The sequence below is a fragment of the Pseudophryne corroboree genome, chromosome 5 (assembly GCF_028390025.1).
Source record: "Pseudophryne corroboree isolate aPseCor3 chromosome 5, aPseCor3.hap2, whole genome shotgun sequence".
NCBI lineage: Eukaryota > Metazoa > Chordata > Amphibia > Anura > Myobatrachidae > Pseudophryne > Pseudophryne corroboree.
Window position 1 is genome coordinate 470,156,847 of NC_086448.1, and position 17,093 is coordinate 470,173,939.

Here is a 17,093-nt window from a genome sequence, read left to right on the forward strand (position 1 = left end):
CATTGCTTCCTCCCACAGTCCTACTTATAATATGAAATGAGTTTGGACTAGAGTGGTAAGCTCCACTAGGGAAGTGGCTAAATAACCAAAAATTCACTGCACAGTCCTGCTTAGCACTGTACCGAAGCCACCCGAACTCAACTTGCCCGATCCGGGGCTGCTGTGGGGGCTCACGAGGGCTGCTAAAACATTTAATGGGCTGCTTTATTAAAAAATAAAATAAACAAGACACATAGATATACTCACATGCGTGTAACTAGGACACATAGGTATGCTCACATGGGTGTAACTGGGAGCTGTGAAAAATGAAACTAAGGCATCTGCCACAAAATATGTAATTAAAAATGCAACCAAAAAATGGAAAAAAAGAAACCCACAAGATTTTCACAAAATAAGACTACAGACTCAAATATCCAATGTTGATCCTGTGCTATACACCAGTTTATTTGCATCCTAGCATTAAATTCAATATTATTGTAATCCCTGAAAATGGAGAAGGTAGTATAAATTCGGAGGCTTTGGCCTGTAGATTTTCAGTTTGTCCAGTAATGTGCTAATTATATATTTGCTTGGTTAAAGTCCCGTTCTGTTCCACACCAAGATAGGAGTGGAGGTGAAAGCCTGTGTGTTGTTCCTGATTGCATGTGCCTCTCTAATTTTTAATCACCTTCTTGACACTGTCCTCTTCCTCTTGCCTCTTCTCATAATGTGAAAAGTCATCAAATATGGAGGTCAGAGCCGGCCCTAACCAATATGATGCCCTAGGCAAGATTTTGGCTAGTGCCCCCTAGCACCACTGCTGGTTCTGCCTCTGACCTTGCACTTCTTTCCCAGAACCATCACCCCTCAGCCATAGCAGTCCTTATTTTGGTGTTTGTACCCCCTATATTTTAAATAGGAACAGTTCGCACATTTGGCGCACAGCCCAAAAAGGGGTGTGTTTTTGCTGGCAAGGGGCATGGCCACACAATAGTAACCCCAATTCCAAATACGCCACACAGTACTGCACTTTATTCACATTTGATCATGCGATAGTTTCCATAATTCATATTACATCCCACAGTAGTATCACTTTACCTTATAAACGTTACTCCTCACAGTAGAGCCCCTTATTCACATTACATCACACTGAATTGCTCATTATTCACATTACACTACACCCTATTGCTCTTTATTCACATTAGACGACACAGTAGTGCCCTTTCTATACGCAACACCACATAGAAGAGCACCTTAAACACATAATTCCACACAGTAATGCCCCTAACACATATGAGACACATTATTAATGTCCTTCTAAACATAATGTGCTTACACATTATGATGACAACCTTTATTAATGCCCTTTTACACATAATGTCCCTTACACATATGCCGCACATTATTAATGCCCTAATACACATAATGACACACATAGTGCCCCCTGCACATTTGCTGCACATTGTTAGTGCCCCTATACATATAATGACACATACAGTAGTACCCTGTTACACATACAGTATGCCACACATTATTAATGTCCTTAAACACATAATGACACACATAGTGCCCCTTATACATATGTTGCACATTATTAATGCATTTTTACATGACACACATAATGCTCCTTACACATATTCCGAACACTACTGCACAACCAACCCACTCACATGCACACAGCACTCACACTGCCGCTAACACTGTGACCTCTGCCTCTGCTTGGATACAGATGTGTCCTCATAAATATTGCCTCAGTGCTAACGTCGGGCAAATTTTTTAATGAAAATGCATCTTATTTGCATTGTTATGTGGCTAGGATGCACAAGCAGCTTCTGCTGATTAAAATGATATACAGCATGCCTTTATACTGTGTGAGACTGTGGCTGTATCTGCATATGAATTGCTACACACAGAATATAGGCATGCCGCATATCATTTTAATCAGCAGAAGCTGCTGATGCCCCTGGGCATATCAAATGCCCTAGGCAATTGCCTAGTTTGCCTATAGCTATGGCCGGCTCTGATGGAGGTGGTATGTTTGTAGCTAGCTATGATTCAGAGAACTTGCCAAGCTTTTTCCACCTGTCACTGAAATGATACAGTAGGTTTATTAAATTGTGTATGTCCTGTTTAAAAAACATAAGGGTGGGCGGGAGGGCCCAAGTACAATTCCATTTTGCACCTCTTTTTTCTCTCTTTTTATTTTTTTGCATCATGTGCTCTTTGGGGCCTAGTTTTTAAAACTGCCATCCTGTCTGCCACTGCAGTGCCACTCCTAGATGGGCCACATGTTTGTGCAGCTAACTTGTGTCGCTTAGCTTAGTCATCCAGCGACCTCTGTGCAACCTTTTGGCCTAAAAACAACATTGTGAGGTGTGAGATGTTCAGAATGGACTGGAAATGAGTGGAAATTAATGTTATTGAGGTTAACAATACTGTGTGATTTTAGCTGTCTCTATGTTTTGTTTTGTTTTTAAATCCAGATCCAAAACCAAAACCTGAAAAGTGTGGTTTTGGAAAAATCAATCTAGATCTAAAACACGAACGGAGATCCAGATCCAAGACTAAAACACAAAACCCCGAAAAGTTTCTGGTGCACATGTCTAGGGAATATATAACCCATGGAATTTATTACCCAAAATGACTGCACCAACCCTGCATTATGCTTATTGTGACATCTAGGTATATTTTTTTGTGTAGTTTTCTACTTAGGGCCTAATTCAGGCCTGAGCGCAAAAAGCTAAATCTTTCTCTAATAGTCAAAACCAAGGTACGCTGGCCCAGTCGTACCTTGCAGGTGGGGCAAATGTAACATGTGCAGAGAGAGTTAGATTTGGGTGGGTTATTTTGTTTCTGAGCAGGGTAAATAATGGCTGCTTTATTTTTACACTGCAATTTAGATTTCAGTTTGAACTCACCCCACCCAAATCTAACTCTCTCTGCACATGTTATATCTGCCCCACCTGCACTGCACATGGTTTTGTCCATTAGAGAAAAATTTTGTTGTTGAGATCAGGTCTGAAATAGGCACTAAGGGCAGATGTATTAACCTGGAGATGACATAAGGAAGTGATAAACCAGTGATAAATGCAAGGTGATACACACACCAGCCAATCAGCTCTTAACTGTTAATTTACATATTGGAACTGATTGGGTGGTGCATGTATCACCTTGCATTTATCACTGGTTTATCACTTCCTTATGCCTTATCCAAGTTAATACATCTGCCCCTAAATCCTTTATATTATAAGCTATGGTTTTTATGTCTTTAAAGCAACTTTAAATCCTTCTGGAGAAAAACGCTTTATGAATAAACGTATTATTCTTCTTCTTCTTCTTCTTCTTATTATTATTATTATGGAGTTCTTTTGAGCATGAATTCAAATCCACACTCTTCTATTTCCTGATAGAAGACACTCTTAAAAGTACATGTAAAGCTTATAGAAACTGATGAAAAACGTCAATAGATGACGAAAAACCAACAAACACTACCTGTTGATTTTCTATTGGTTGTTACATACTGTAAATATTTTGAAATCACAAACCCCTTAGAAAATATCCCAAACCACCCAAATTCATTTACTACAGGTACGTTCCCAAAGTGTATGCGGGACCTTTTGTTCTACTTGCATGTCTTTATGGAGGCCTTGGTAGATCTCCAGTGTGCTGCTAAACTGCCTGTAGGACACCAGACTCTAATGCAGAAGATAGGCAAAAAGCTGCCAGGATCTGGGTAGTTGTAGCGGGAGGCATTTGATATGCCGGCTGTCGGGATCCCGGCGCTCAGTATACCGGTGCCGGGATCTTGATAGCCGGCATACCGACAACTAATTTTTGTGAGGTCCGCGACACCTCTGGAAGGAGAATAAATAGCGTGGCGTGTGTAGCATGCCACGTGCTCACAGTGTGGCGAGTGCAGCAGGCCTGCAAGGGGCTCTTTTGTGCTCACCCCCATGCCGACGGTTGGGATTACAGGGCCGGTATTAGGGAGGCCAATTCCGGGGCCGTTTTTTCAATCCCGGGATTCGGGATTGAAAAACGATCAATCCCGGGATTCCCGGGATTGCGGTAGGGATCAGTGAAGAAGGGTGTAGGGAGCAGCGCTGGAAGATAGGTAGCGGTGCGGGAGGGTGTAGGTTGCGGCGGGGAAGGGAGGGAGGGTATAGGTAGCAGTGCAGGATGATGTAGGTAGCTGGGCGGGAGGGTGTAGGTAGCGGCGGGGAAGGGTGTAGGTAGCTGGGCTGGAGGGTGTAGGTAGCTGGGCGGGAGGATGTACAGTAGGTAGCGGGGAGGGTTGGTAGTGGCGCGGGAAGGAGGGTGGGTGTAAGTACCACTTACTATTAGGTGGGCGCCAGCCATGGACACACTGAACGCGGCGGCATTTCAAATGAAGCGCCGGCCGCCAGCCAACCAGAGCTGGTGGACCAGCAGCCAATCAGGAAAGCGCCCGCAGCAGTCGCTCCTGATTGGCTGCCGCGGCAGCTTCCCTGATTGGCTGCCGGTCCGCCAGCTCTGATTGAAGTGCCGCCGCGTTCAGCCTTCGTCTATGGCTGCCGCCCGCCTAATAGTAAGTAGTATTACTTACACACACTCCCTCCCGCACATGCGCAGTGTAATCCCGTGGATGCTCCAATCCCGGGATTCAAATCCCGGCATTTTTGGGCCCAAATTCCGGGATCCCGCCGATCCCGATCCCGGGATTGGCCTCCCTAGCCATTATGCTGGGCATGGGGATCACGAGCGCCTTCATAATGTAGTAGACCCATGGTAGCACACATAGTAGGTATGGGACCTAGTTGCTTTTTTGCAGTAATTAACAACTATTTGTACACATGAATCTCTGAATTGCGTACAATTTCTGTGTCATTTTGGAAACACATTTCTATTTGATTAAATAGGGTAATTAGAGGATATGACATTTACAATATGCTATTTTATATCATTTTGTGTATAATTTTGGTTACTGAATAATATATTTTTCAAAAGTATAACATTCTGTACTATTTGAAACACAAGTAGTGATTAATAATTGTTTATGGTGTAAAAATAAAAAGGTATACAGCCAGACAAGGTTCAGTATTACAATTTATTAGAAACTTTGTGGTTATTCCGGTACTCACAAGCAAGTTTTAAACATTTTAAACATTACATTTATTTGCAAATAATTGGCTCTTTTTAGTAACAAAACTTGTCACAATAAGTGCTCCCACTCCCTTCCCTACTTTTTACTATTACAGCCCTCCAGGTCCCGATCATTGCCAGGCATCAGGGATGCTGCATCTCTTCTGACTGCCCAGCCTGGCAGTCTCTGCCTGGCGCCTAGCAAGGAAGCAGCCGCAATGCCTGCTGGGAGCCGCCGTGTGCCTCGTAATCATGACGGTGTTCCCTGTAGCTAGGCAATGCCACACAAGCAGCTTCTGTCTCAGCCTAAATGAGTCAGACATGTAGCAGTACAGCTGCACGTCATTTGTAATTTACTGCTTCCCACTCACTACCTGCTTGCTGGTTGGTTGGATACCCTTCTATACACCTGTCTGGCTACTCCCTCTGTGCTGGTTATAGTTTACCCTTGCTGTGTAAACTTCTTATCCCTGTTATCAATGCTATCATTGTCCTGTAGATACTTCCAGAATTTCTGCCTGACAGCGTCCTGTTTCTTGCTCTGCCTGCCATAACCCCAGTTAAAACACCTGCCTGGACGGAGGTAAATCCAGCTTGTGCCTCATACCTCAAGCAGTCATGTACCTCATCCTCATTAGCTACCTACTGCAATTGGGGTCCTGAGTTTATTGGGTGAGCTCCTACTGCTGGAGATATCAAGTCCAGTGGCCCCTAGGTACTGGGGTGCGCAACGAACACTAAGGGAACAGTGGAAGGTTGTTATTGGTGAAAACCCTCTTGAATGCTCTAGGAGTCTCACCCCAATAGTACTGAGTTCCCTATAACATCAAGCAAGTGTAGGGATCATAACGTCTATCAAGTCCAAGTATCCACACACTTATCAAGTACAAGTACAGTATCTTCACATTCATCAATTCCCAGTGTCTCCACGCTCATCAAGTCCAAGAACCACAATTCTAAGTTAGTCCAAGAGGCTTCACGCCAAGCGAGTTCAAGGTTTGTAACATTTTCTTTGCACATTTTGCAGCAGAAGTTTAGTGGAGCTCCCAACAGTGTTTGTTAAAGCATCCAAACCTGCACTTTAAAGTTGTGTTTTATCACACCTTTTATGTATATGTCTCATTACATTTGTTATATGCCAGACTCCATGGATTTAGCAAAGGTGTCAGTAATCAAGAGTAACCCCCAGATACAAATTTTAATCCTAGGAACCCTTTTCTGGAGGGAAAGTTTGAAAAATGTCACATCTTACAAATCAGTTAATAAAATAAAGTTTAGAATACATTTATTATGTTTTGGAGTGGATAAAGTAATAACAATACAAATCAGTTTTTAATGTGTCTTTAATTTCAGTATAATCAGGGATGCTGATTTTTTAGGCATGGTGATAAATGAAAGAAACCTGTATAAGTAGATGAAACATAGAAAATAGACGATAAAGCTGACGCTAGCTACTTACATACTATACACCAGAGGCGGGAAAACGTAGATTGTGATCTACCGGTATGTCGCCGTGCTCTCGACAGTTGAGCAAGATCCATGTGTGTGCTGCCGCCGGAGTCCGGAGTGTTCCCAATGATGCATTGCGCGAATAGGCAGATGACAGCATGATGTCAGCCACACGCCCACGCAATGCATGTTTGGAAACGCGATGTGAGGAGCCTGTGTGCCTGCTGTATCTGGTTTGATCCAGTCAGCACCAGCGGCAGCAGGACAGCAGCAGCGGTAGCAAGCAGAAGCAGGCACGTGACAGCGGGGATCCAGCCAGCGGGGATCCAGATAGACAGCCAGCAGGGATCCAGCCAGCCAGCCAGTGGGGATCCAGCCAGCTAAAGTAAGTTAAAGTAGATTAATGGTAGTGTGGGCACATAGCACTGTGGGGGCATATGTAGCACTGTGGGGGCATATGTGGCACCGTGGGTGCATATCTGGCACTGTGGGCACATGGCACTGTGGGAGCGTATGTGTATCTGGCACTGTGGGGGGCATATGTGGCACTGTGGAGCATACCTGGCACTGTGGGGGCGTATGTGTATCTGGTACTGTGGGGGCATATCTGACACTGTGGGCACATGCTACTGTGGGGGCATATGTGGCACTGTGGGAGCATATGCATATCAGGCACTGTGGGGACATATGTGTTTGAGGTTTTTACCTGTGGGGGCCAATGTATGATTTTGTGCAGGACAGTCATTACACCCTGTGCAGCAAGGCTATGCCCCTTTTTGTTATACCATGACCACTTTTTGTTATGCCACGCCCATATTTTGGTCTTGCGGCTGCGGCGCATGCAATTATCCCGCCTAGGTAAATCACAAAAGCTTTTCAGCTTTCAAAGTAGATCACGGACTCTAAAAGTCTGGCCACCAGTGCTATACACAGTAGGCTGCCCTCCCCCAACCACGTCTGAACAGCTGGACCTTTTTATTACCTGGAGAGGAGAGGGACTTGTGAGCAGGGGGTGGAGCTACACAGGACTGAGCAGGGCTGATGTCAAAGAGTGTGGTGGAGTTGCTGCAGATCCTCGGTAGCCAGAGAGAGTAACAGAAATATCAGGCTCTGCTGCTTGTGAGGTAAGTTTATGTGTGCACTGTGAGCAGTAGTGGGATAGTGTGTGGTGGGAGGGAATGATGGGGTAGTGAGCTGTGATGAGAGCATTTTGAGCAGTATGGGGGCAGTGAGGTGTAGGGGAGCAGTTATGTGAGCATTGAAGTATGATTGGGTAGTGAGCTGGGGTGGGGGAACCAGTAAGGCGTGAGGGGTAAAGTTTAAGCTGTGGGGGACAGTGAGGTGTTCATACCTCCCAACACCATCCTATCCAGGAAGGACAAAATGCTCTGCTTCTGGACTTTTCTCTTAATTTGTGATTGCCATCATCTGTTTTGAACAGGTTAATGGACAAGAAAGGTGTTTCACCACAGGTTATGGCAAGGATACATTAAGAGGGAAGTCCAGGAACAGAGCATTCTGTCCCTCCTGGGGAGGGTCAAGTTGGGAGGTATGTGTGTGGGGAAAGCAGTGTGAACTGTGGAAGAGGGGAGGGCAGTGAGATACGCAGGAAACTGGAGAGAGCTACTGAAGGAGAAATGAGAAGTCTGTGGAAACATATGAAGGGAAGTAAAAGTAAAGGGGGGCACACCCGGGGAGATGTGTGCTGAGCGATCTATTACAGACTGCTCAGCACACATCTCTCTCCCCGCTCAGCACGATGTCTGCTGAATGGAGGGGCGCTCACTTCACACAGCGGTGAAGTGAGCGACCTGACTAGATTCAATCTAGAGTCAGCGATAGCGACGTGCGGGACCGCGCATCGCTATAGCTATGGGGCATACACACAGAACTATATATGCTTCTTAGAAATAAAGCAAAAATCGCTCCGTGTGTACCCATCTTAAGAGACTAAATAGAGGTATGTTTGCAAAAGGTCAGTTTTAAACTATTTCTATCCATTTCAATGAAACTTAATTAATGTTGGGCTATCAAGTCTAAAACCCTCATTTACAGTACTAATGATAAAAAACATCTGTTAGTAAATGTGTGTTTTAACCCGGGTAGACCAACATCGATTAAGATTGATGTTAAATCAATCTGAAATGTATAGAATTGACCTGTAGTAAATATACTCCATATGATGGGAGGTGTAGCCAATATTCTTGTGCCTAGGGGCAGCCTGACCCTTAAGTCTGTCTCTGCTGCAGCATGCACATGCAAGCAAGGTGCTTCTGCACCAATAACAAACTACAATTGGAAAGCGCTGCAGCGGCACTGTTATTTACACATAGGCATAAAAAAGGGTCCATTAGCAATCACAGTCAGTGGTATACCCCAGCTACAGCAATGTGTGCAAATGCAAAGGTTTCCAGCAGTACTATTCAATACAGAAAGGGGCAACCGAATAACCACAGCAGTGATTGGAATCAATAAGCAAAATTACCCAGATAGTTTCACTGACAAATTTTGCCTCCTCCTGCAGAGACTTTATAAACTTGCTTTAAAATAAAACTCATGAAATGTTGCTGTACTACCTCTATCAAGATCCCACTGGTATGTCGATCACAGTCACTGTCATAGTAATGAATGGGAGTGCTCTGATTGGTCAGAGCATGGGAAGACCTATCATCATGCTCCTATTCATTCCTGTAGCTTCTGAGCACTGACATCAAGAGTTGGTGTGAGCAGGTACTACTTACCTGGGCCTGATGTAAGAGCTTGGGAAGGCCCGGGGTCTACTGCCTACCTTAGCTGTCAGCAGCAGCTTTGTTCTCCACCTAGCACACTATGTGCTGGCTGGACAGCAGTCACTTCTTCCTGTGCGGGGGTGGGGTTGAGGTGGGTGATCACACTGATCATGCCCCCCTCTGGATTGATCCTTGGCTGAGGGGCATGATAGTGACCCAAATCTGCATCATGGCCCTGAAGCGGCATTGAAACGATTTCTTTCCACAGCATTTGCATAAGAGGCGTGGCCACACCTCTCATGATTAGGCCACGCACCCGAACCCATACCTGGGCCCGCCATAGCTCTCTACTCCTCTGCCTGTGAGTAACCTGTCATAAAGGATGGAAACTAAGTACATTTCAACCTATATGCTCAAAACATTGGGAGCGGGATGTACTAAAGGGAAAATATGGTAAAACCCCCGTTTTAGGAAGTTTTGATGCATTTTCATATGTACTAAGACCCGGCTGCTGTGTTTTCGCTGCCAAGGGTATCACCATCTTTCTATGGCGATACCCTATAGAAGCCTATGGGCTTCTTTCAGCAACCCGCCATACTCAACGCGCACGCTGACCCCCCTCTCACCTGTGTCCTGGCAGCCTGCTCCAGGATCCCCCGCCGCCTCCTCCCCCACATCACAGCCTTGTTTTCTTCCAGCTGCAGGGAGGAGGAGCCATGGGACTCCCAGCACATGTCACCTCCCAGTGCTGGGAGGTGACTGAGGCTGCCACAACCCCTCTCCTCAGCACTATCAGTGATCACAGCGTACCCCTGGCATCACATTGCGATACTAATCACATATGTTAGTACATATGCGATTAGCATCGTTGCGATGACCGGCGATGGCCCGCGATCCTGATAGTACATCTCGCCCTGGGGCAGATGTATTAAGCTTGGAGAAGTGATAAAGTGGAAGGTGATAACACACCAGTCAATCAGCTCCTAAATGTCAAGTTACAGGCTGGGTTTGAAAAATGACAGTTAGTAGCTGACTGGCTGGTGCATTATCACCTTCCACTTTATCACTTCACCAGGCTTAATACACCTGCCCCATTGTTTCTTGAACATACTTTACCTAGCCTTCTGACATCTCTCCCCTTGCCCATTTTTGCTAACAGTTTCTATATGTTTGCTAAAAGGTCAGTCATGTATGATATCTCAGATATTTTGCCAGCCAGAGGCACTTCTATTATTGTGATTTTCTTTCTGCCAAGTTCTTGAAAATTTTGAAACTCACAGCCTATTATGTCAGTGATTTGTACCTTGGACATTTAAAAAAAAATCTTGGCAAGTTGCATTTTAGAAATTCTCACTTTCTCCCATTTATACAAACTGTGATGGAAATTCACCAGAAAACTGATGGAAATGCAAATTTGGAGGCTATTACATCCCAGACTGAAGACATGATTCAGAGCCACATGCAATCCATACAATGCCAATGTTCATGTTGTTGAGCATTTATTTGCAAATGCATGTGCACAATTTTTTTTTTTTTTTTTTACAAATGCACATGCACTGCAAATCGTTGCAGTACATGTGTTACACTGAATGTACAATACACACAAAGGGGCTGTTGCAATCCGGACAGATGGTATCTGAAATGTTGCAGAAAAGTAATGGGTCATTGCGGGCAGTAACTGGGCCGTGGCTAGCAGTACACAAAAATGATCCATTCACTGGGAATGTTATGGGAGTGTCATGGACATGCCAATGCAAGGGCTGTGTTCACAGATGCACAGTTGCAGGCATAGCAGGCTATAATGGAGAAACTGCACCTGCCATAGGTATTCTAAAAGTTTTATTAGTGAAACTGATGGTGGCATAAAAGGACGCACCTATTGGCATTACAGCATGCATGAATGCTTAAAGTGGGCATCTCAGACCTTGCACATTTTGCAGTGCAGTATGAACACAAAAAAAAAGGAGTTTATATCAGCATTTCCACAAAGACGTAGACAGGCAATCACCAAGAGACGCTGCTGCGTATGCTAATGCATGTGACTCAGAATCAGGCCTTATTACTCTTATGAAGCACCATATAAAAAGTGGGTATATACAGTACATTTACCAGTGATTTCTTGACTAAGCTAGACTATATAATGAATCCTTTATTAAAATACAGTGTATTTAGCAGCAATTGCTGATCACAAAAAATAATAAAAAAACAAAACACTGATTCATAATCAGTTTGCCTTTTTGAGGTCAAATGTTTTTACATTTAAAGAAATATACTGTGTGTTATTATAAGACAGAGTGCAGGTGAATGGTATCACACTACCATAGTCTTGCCAGTCATAAACAATTTCCGGTTGCCAGTAAATCAGTAGCCAAGCTACTTTAATAATTGGATTGCAGACAAGTTTACTGCTGCATTCCTAGCAGATAGCGGACATTGTCAGTCTTGGGGGAGGAATTAGCAACACTTGATTTAAGCATACAGCTCATCCCTATAGTGTTGCTGTTATAGGATAACTGTATTTATCTAACTGTAAAACTATTAAACAATGCAAGGGACCATATTTAATTTTCAAATATAAAAATGTCCTATGAATCTACCTCAAATTTTATATTTACATATATCCAGTTTAATAGAATACTGACAACAAAGTAACAAAGAGAAAAGCTGGCTTACGAAAAAGTAAATATTTCTGAGTTTAAATGTGGCTTGAGAATGAAGATTTAGGGGTCTATTCAATGCATGTCAGATCCTTTCCAACGGAAAGGATCCAACAATGCAGTATTACATTTGCGGCCAAATCCAACAGGTTTTGGCCGTTCTCGACAATGTCAATCCGACTTTTTTTAAAGTCATTGTCGAAAACTGTACTAAAAGCTGTTGGATTTGGCCGCAAATCTGACAAAACATGTGGATCCGCGGCTAATCCGCCACTCCACGTATTTTCCAGCAAGTCACAATTTCCGACCTGTTGGGAAAACGGCATCCCTATTGAATAGGTCGCATCACTATTCGACCTAAAAAAGTCGGAAACTGCTGTATTTCCAACAAGACGGCTGTTCCAACTATAATTGAATACACCCCTTAGGGGTAAATTTACGAAGATGGGAGTTCTATTTAAGATGGGATGTTGCCCATAGCAACCAATCAGATTCTACTTCTCATTTATCTAGCACCTTCTACAAGATATTACCTGGAATCTGATTGGTTGCTATGGGTAACATCCCATCTTAAATAGAACTCTCATTTTAGTAAATTTCCCCCTTAGACTCTGAACCAATCAGATTCCAGGTAATATCTTGTAGAAGGTGCTAGATAAATGAGAAGTGGAATCTGATTGGTTGCTATGGGCAACATCCAATCGTGATTGATGTGTTTTATTTTGAAAGTATAATGATCCACATTTTTATGCTGTTTTATATGTAAATACAGGATTTTATTGTATAAAAGCCATTCACTTTCAGTGTATATCATAAAATGTTGTTCATGGCTGGAAGATGTGTAAAGACTTTTTCAAATATTTGATCACTTGAAACAAATGTCTGTATAATGGATGTTAATCCATTCATAACATATAACCACCCACATGTTTCTAAAGTGCCAGTAATCCCTCATTGATGTATTTTCCCTTGAGAGTTTTCAATGTGGAATTATTGTACAGTTCATGTAAATACTGTAATACACCAACTTTTCACATTTCATAATGTATATAAAATAATAATTAGATTTCCATATCGCATACTGCATTATCATTAGTTGAAGTGTCTGACTGATATTAACTACAATGACTAAAAGCAAAAAAAAAAAAAAAAACCCTTATGAATTCTGAGGCTCAATAAAATATTTATTCTAGCTAAATGTATGGATGATACTGGTTATACTAGTTTTGTATCAAATATTCTATTGAACCAGATTATTATCAAACTCTTCACGCAACAATACTTGCATAATTAAGTTAAAGCTTAGCAGTGGAGTGCATAGAGGTACTTTAAATCTGCATAGAAAGAAACTCTGGTGAAGTTATATACTTTTAGGTTAATGACATGATCAGAAATTTGGGAGATGACTGGTCAAGAAGTGTACTTGTAACCATTACAAGCTAAGTATGAGGCATTTTAAGGAATTATTTGGCATGTGTGCGGAACTAATGCACACAGCCCCATGAGGCAAGGAACCCCACCCCTTGACCCATCATGTATAGAGTTCTGCTGCCTAAATACTTTTTTTTGTCTCTCAACAAGGAGCACTTATATATCTTCAACATATCCAGGGGTGAATTGTGATGGAAAACCAGCCCGGGAAATTTCTAGTAGCAGCCCTAATATAGGTGGGTCTGTTGAGGGGGTTCGGTCACCAGAGGGGATGGGATACTTCTCCTTATGGGACCTGATTCAGAGTCATCTTTTGATGCAACTGAGGGGGTAATTCAGATCTGATCGTAGCAGCAAAATTGTTAGGGCAAAACCATATGCACTGCTGGGGGGGGGGGGCAGATATAAGATGTGCAGAGAGAGTTAGATTTGGGTGGGTTATTTTGTTTCTGTGCAGGGTATTCCCAAAGGTGGACACTCCAACTCTGTAGCCCTCAGAGCCCTCAGAGGGCTACAGAGTTGGAGTGTTCACCTTTGGGAATAAGCAGCAACTATCATTTGAAGTGGATACGTCCTCCCCCAGCCCCCCGCTGTGTTAGGAACATTTAACAACTGACTGTCGCTTTGCAACAAGCCCCGTCAGCAGAATACCTACAGAGGGGGAACCGATCAGCTGTCTGGAGCCCATACGTCTGTACTGCCATCGACGGGAAAGTACGGTCAATACCTGCAGTGGGTGGGAACTAATCTTTGGTCATGGGTGAGCATAACGTCTCCACTCCACTCTATTTACAACTTTGGACTTCATGCTTTTAGGGAAAAAATCCTCCCTACTGATTCTGGATTTACCAGCATTATACCATCAATATACAGTATGGACCTCAACTCTGCTAATTTCATTTATGCTTCATTCACTGCCATCTTAGATTGTTTATATTGCTTTTTTATTTTTGGTTACAGATGTTTATGCAGTAATTATTGCTATTTTATATGTATTCTTAATAAATTGCATTAAATGTTATTTTATAAGCGCTCCTTGTTTGTTGAGTATATACACACATTACGCTATTTCTATGTTTAGGCATCCAGTTTGCCATATAGGAGCAGCTATAAAATAAAATAAACTATACAAAGGTGCTTTATTAATTGCTAAATTATTTTTAAGTGTTTATAGCGCCCGATTTTTCAGCGGAATCTATTTCCCAGTGATACTATTGTGCATTATTTTTACACTGCAATTTAGATTTCAGTTTAAACACATACCACACAAATCTAATTCTCTGCACATGTTACATCTGCCCTCCCTGCAGTGCACATGGTTTTGCCCATTAGCTAATAAATTTGCTGCTGCAATCAGATTTGAATTAAGCCCAGTATCTGCAAGTTTATGCTAATGCCATAACAAAGCCTTTCCTTGCTGTACATCTGTGCATCCAAATATGCAAGGACTGGGACGCCCTCTTTCAGTGTTTACACATGCTGCAATCATGCTTTGTGTGTCTTTAGAAGCATCCATAAGTCACACCACTGACACTTACACAAGCCATATGGTACTGTGGTAATCAGTTTGAGTATTAGCCAACTGCCTATAACTGCCCAGGAATGCCATACCATCAGGATGCAACTCAAATGAAAAACATCACTCCAACATCAACACTGTGTCTCACTCAGAATCCGGCCCATAATGCCATAGTGGTGCCTGGTGTATAATATAACTACAAAAGGGACATGCATATTTAAATAATGTTACTCCCCTTCTATCTGATGATTACACACATTATAAAAAAAATCAGAGATTAAATAAATTGAAAATAACAATTATCTAAAACATAAATAATTACTAAGCATTCTAGGAGTTATAGACCAAGTATCTGCAAGCTTAGCTGGCAACCTGTCCCTTTCCAGTCAACTCTACATCCCAACCCTCCTACTCACTGCACTTAACTAGTACACACAGGGTTACACTGCACTACACTAGTATACGCAGACAGAGCCATTAACAAAACTTTTTGGTGCCCTGTGCCAGAAAGAGTATCGGTGCCAATCCACCAATTTTTCCGATTGGGACATAAGGTGCATGCCCTCGTGGGAAGGGGTTTGACAAAATAGATTGCTGAAAATGCCCATGCTGTGATGCCGCTTCTCACATTAATATATATATATATATATATATATATATATATCTATCATGCAGAGGTGCGGCACTCAGAGGTGCGTCCTTTATTTCAGTCTAAATGCCGCACCTCTGCATGCTATACTTTCAATTTCCGTGAAGGCACTGACGCAGTTTACTGAGAGGCAAGGAGTGCCGGACCTGCGCTATCTATATATATATATATATATATATATATATATATATATATATACAAACAAACATACCACCTCCATATTTGATGACTTTTCACATTATGAGAAGAGGCAAGAGGAAGAGGACAGTGTCAAGAAGGTGATTAAAAACTAGAGAGGCACATGCAATCAGGAACAACACACAGGCTTTCACCTCCACTCCTATATTGGTGTGGAACGAAATGATCTTCAACCAAGCATATATATAATTACCACATTACTGGACAAACTGAAAAACTAAGGGCCAAAGTCTCTGAATTTATACCACCTTGTCCATTTTCAGGAATTAAGATAATCTCTGATTTAATGCTTTAATGGGATGCAAATAAATTGGTGTATATCACAGGATCAAGATTGGATATTTTCCCCACCACGGGGTCTGGAGACTTATTTTGTGAAAATCTCATGTTTTTTTTTTTTATTGCATTTTTATTTACATATTTTGTGGCAGATGCCCTATTTTTGTTTTTCACAGCTCCCAGTTATACTCATGTGAGCATACCTGTGTGTCCCAGTTACATGCATGTGAGTATACCTGAGTGTCTTGTTCATTTTATTCATATTTAATTTTTAAATAAAGCAGCCCCTTAGATGTTTTAGTAGCCCTTCCTGAGCCGCCATAGCAGCCCTGGATCGGGCAAATTGAGTTTGGGTGGGTTCGGTACAGTACTAAGCAGGACTGTGCAGTGAACTTTTTGTTATTGAACCCCTGCCATAGTGGAGCTTACCACTCTACAGTCTGTGGGAGGAAGCAATGCTAACCTGTGTGCACACAGCATGCCTTACCCTAGAAAGCCAGACATCTTCCTAGCAGTAAGCCACCATGAGACTCCAGACTACCCATTATTCAGTAACTGTTTATGCCTCACAGGAGCTTCTGGCCCATCTAGTGCTGCATTGCAATGAAAAGCTGATGCAATGCAAGATCACTGAAATTCTGTTCTTCTAAAACCGCAAGGTCCTTGTGATAACCGCATGCAGCCCTTAGGAAAGGAACTGTTTAACAAATGTGCATCTTGTAAATAAATAATCCCAAAAAGTGGAACATTAATAATAAATCAAAATTAAGGTTGACTATTTGGAGCCATTCATCTGAGTTAGTCCCTAACATGAAATAATTGAGAAGAACCTCACACTAATGCTCCGGCAGAAGATCTCACTCTTACCTCTGTAGCAGTTGCGCTAGATTCTATCTCTTTTGAGTCTAACTGACTTTGGCCACAAATGTGGGCTCATTGGAAAACATTTAGTCAAAATTGCAATTTACATTTCCACCTTTGCGGCTATGTTTTCACAAATCTGTTTGTGATGTTGAAGCCTGTTTCATATTCTGCTCTAGGCTTTAATTTAAACCTAGGACCAAGTACAGCGGCACCCCTGG